The sequence below is a fragment of the Otolemur garnettii genome, unplaced genomic scaffold (assembly GCF_000181295.1).
Source record: "Otolemur garnettii isolate 467f Iridium unplaced genomic scaffold, OtoGar3 scaffold00005, whole genome shotgun sequence".
NCBI lineage: Eukaryota > Metazoa > Chordata > Mammalia > Primates > Galagidae > Otolemur > Otolemur garnettii.
The window spans coordinates 5,313,118-5,316,574 of NW_003852400.1; the positions used below are offsets into that span (position 1 = coordinate 5,313,118).

The following is a 3,457-nucleotide window of genomic DNA, read 5'->3' on the forward strand; positions in this document are numbered from 1 at the left end:
GGGCTGGATTCAAAGCTGCCACCTTAGGTGTATGTGGCTGGCGCCTTAGCCACTTGAGCCACAGGCGCTGAGCCTATTTTTATTTTTGAGACAGAGTCTCGCTTCGTTACCCTCAGTAGAATGCTGTAGTGTCATAGCTCACAGCAACCTCCAACTCTGGGGCTTAAGCGATTCTCTTGCCTCAACCTCCCAAGTAGCTGGGATTACAGGTGCCCAACACAACCCAGCTATTTTTTTGTTGTAGTTGTCATTACTGTTTGACAGGTCCAGGCTGGATTAGAACCCACCACCCTCGGTATATGGCACTGGCGCCCTACCCACTGAACTATAAGCGCTGCCCTATTTTTTTGAGACAGAATCTCACTATATCACCCTTGGTAGCTGTGGTATCACAGCTCACAGCAACATCAAACTCTTAGGCTTAAGCAATTCTCTCACCTCAGCCTCCAGGGTAGCTGGACTACAGGTGCCAGCCACAATGACCGGCTAGATTTTTGTTGTAGTGATTGTTGTTGTTTGGCAAGCCCAGGCTGGGTTCCAAGCCACCAGCTCCAGTGTATGTGGCTGGCACCCTAGCTGCTGAGCTATAGGTGCCAAGCTCCACACCCCCCACTGCTGTTTCTAGAGGCGGGGTCTGGCTCTTGCTCAGGCTGGTCTCAATCTCCTGAGCTCAAGCAAACCACTGGGCTCAGCGTCCCAGAACGTTAGGATTACAGGTGTGAGCCACCAAGCCCAGCCTTTCCCTTCCTTTTTCTATTCCTCTTTTTTGCTTTCCTTACTGTTCTGTGTCCAAATAAATGTAGGGAGTATGCTAGAATGAACAACTTTTTTTTTTTTTTTTTTTTTAAAGAGACGGGAGTCTCACTTTGTCATCCTTGGTAGAGTGCCATGCTGTCACAGCAACCTTCGACTCCTAGGCTTAGGCAATTCTCTTGCCTCAGCCTCCTGAGTAGCTGGGACTATAGGTGCCCACCACAACTCCTGGATATTTTTTTTGTTGCAGCTTGGCCGGGGCCAGGTTTGAACCCACCACCCTAGGTATGTGGGGCCGGCACCCTACTCACTGAGCCATAGGCACCGCCCAGAACGAACAACTCTTTAAGAAGCCTGGCCTAACCCCTTTTGTTCTTGGTCCCTAACCAGACTGAAGCAAAAAATCTTTCTAAAGAAATGATTAAAAACCTTACTCTTGGTTTTTACAACTGAAACAGCACACCACTCACTGTTGTCATTTCTGTTGGTTTTAATTAAAAATTAAATTTTTAATTTTATTAATTTACAGGTGATGAATTTATTATGTTTTGTTATTTTGATAAAGCAAATGAATCTGGTCAGAAGACATACATATGCACCCATAATAAGCTATTTACCATTACTTACCTGGGCAAGTCAGAGTCAATGCCTCAATTTCTAAAACTGCAAAGTAGCAGCAATCCCCACCTGATTACTATGCAGATCAAATGCATCATACATACACAAAAGTACTGTGTAAAGCGCCATTCAATTGTTACCAATGAAAGCCTGTAAGGAGTTTAAAATGTCTTAAGTAATAGAGCTAACTTTGACTATGGAAAGATCTTAAAGATTAGTAACTTCACCAATCAGCTCTAAAACTGCTAGATTTATCATTTGGTATTACTTCTTCCACTGGGAAAATGTTTTGTGTAATAACTTTGACTTCAACATTCAGTACACTCTACAAACGTGGGAACCATAACATACTATGCTATGCCATCAAAATAATTAATTTCAAAAACAAAAATAACCTCTATCTTATTGCTATAAAAAGTTATCAGGTTCAGCACCCACAGCTCAGCAGTCAGGACAATAACCACATACACCAGGGCTGGCGGGTTCAAACCTGGCCCAGGCCTGCTAAACAATAATGACATAACTACAAAAAAAAAAAAAAAGCCAGGCGTTGGGGTGGGCACCTATAGTCCCAGCTGCTTGAGAGGCTGAGGTTAAGAGAATCGCTTAAGCCCAGGAGTTTGATGCTGCTGTGAGCTGTGATGCCACAGCACCTTACCAAGGGTGACAAAGTGAGACTCTGTCTCAAAGACAAAAAAGTCAAATAGGGACCAGGTGGGGTGGGCTCACACCTGTAATCCTAGCACTTGGGAGGCAGAGATGGGTGGGTTGCCTGAGCTCACAGTTCAAGACCAACCTGAGCCAGAGCAAGACCTCGTCTTTAAAAAAATAGCTGGGCACTGTGGTGGACGCCTGTAGTCCCAGCTACTTGGAACCCTGAGGCAAGAGAATCGCTTGAGCCCAAGAGTCTGAGGTTGCTGTGAGCTATGACTTCACAGCACTCTGAGGGTGACAAAGTGAGACTCTGTCTCAGAAAAGAATGTTGCCAACAGGTAAAAGGAGATTAGTATGAGTAAGTGTTTAGTGGATTTGGCGCATTAAGATCACCGGTATCTTTGGCAACAGTTTAGGAGGAAGGAATAATGGGCATGTTGGGATGGGACTAAGAGGAAATAGAGGTGAGGAAATGAAGATTGAGTGTAGACAACTAGTTTTAGAAATTTTGTTGGAAAGAACAAAGAAATGAAGATAGGACAAATGGAAAAGTTTGTTTTTAAGATGATGATGATCCAACAGAAGTATGATGATACAGCAAGGAAAAATCCTTGAGACGGCTTGGGGGATGAGGTCCACAGTACAGGTTTGCTCTTTAATAGGGGTAAAGACACACCTTTCCTGGCAACAGGAAGGAAGGTGGAAAAGATGAGGCAAATGTAAAAAGGCTGTGGCTTTCCAGTTGGATGAGAATGTTTGTCTCTGATGATTTTTATTTTCTCAAAGAAATATGAGGTCACTATGGAGGGGGCATCAGAGGAGAAAGTGTAAGGGTTTGAAGAGAGAAAGCATGAAATAAACTATCTCTAGAAGTGAGAAAGTGAATGTTACTAGGGAAGTGCAGTAAGCCTACCAGGCAAAGTCTGATGTCTTTTTGAGGTCTGTGGTCAAGAATTTCAAGTGAGTGGGGTGGGGTGGCTCATGCCTGTTATCCTAGCACTCTGGCAGGCTGAGGCAGGTGGATTGCTTGAGTTCAGGAGATTGAGACCAGCCTGAGCAAGAGAAAAACTAGTTGGGACAGGTGGTACATGCTTGTAGTCCCAGCTATTCAGGGAGACTGAGGCAAGAGGATCACTTGGGCCCAGGAGTTTGATTTGAGGTTGCTGTGAGCTCTGACTGCAATAGCACTCTAGCCTAAAAAAGAAAAAAAAAAAAAAGCCATTAACTGATGTTGTAGGAGGAATGGGAATGATGAATCAAAATTTCTGTGGACTTTAAGGAAGCTAGACATTTTGAACTACGGATGCTGCCAATTGGTGCCATTTAGATATTTCAACATTATAATTCTTTTTAAGTACCTTAATCTGTTCATATATATTTTTATTATTTTTTTGAGACAGAGTCTCACTTTGTCACCCTCGGTAGGGTGCGG

General features: G+C 43.8%; 1 protein-coding gene across 1 annotated transcript in view; it reads right to left on the reverse strand.

Moving 5' to 3' along the window:
• The window catches only part of PMPCB (peptidase, mitochondrial processing beta subunit), a 23,894-nt gene that overhangs the window by 15,324 nt on the left and 5,113 nt on the right, over positions 1-3,457 (reverse strand). The window lies entirely within an intron of this gene.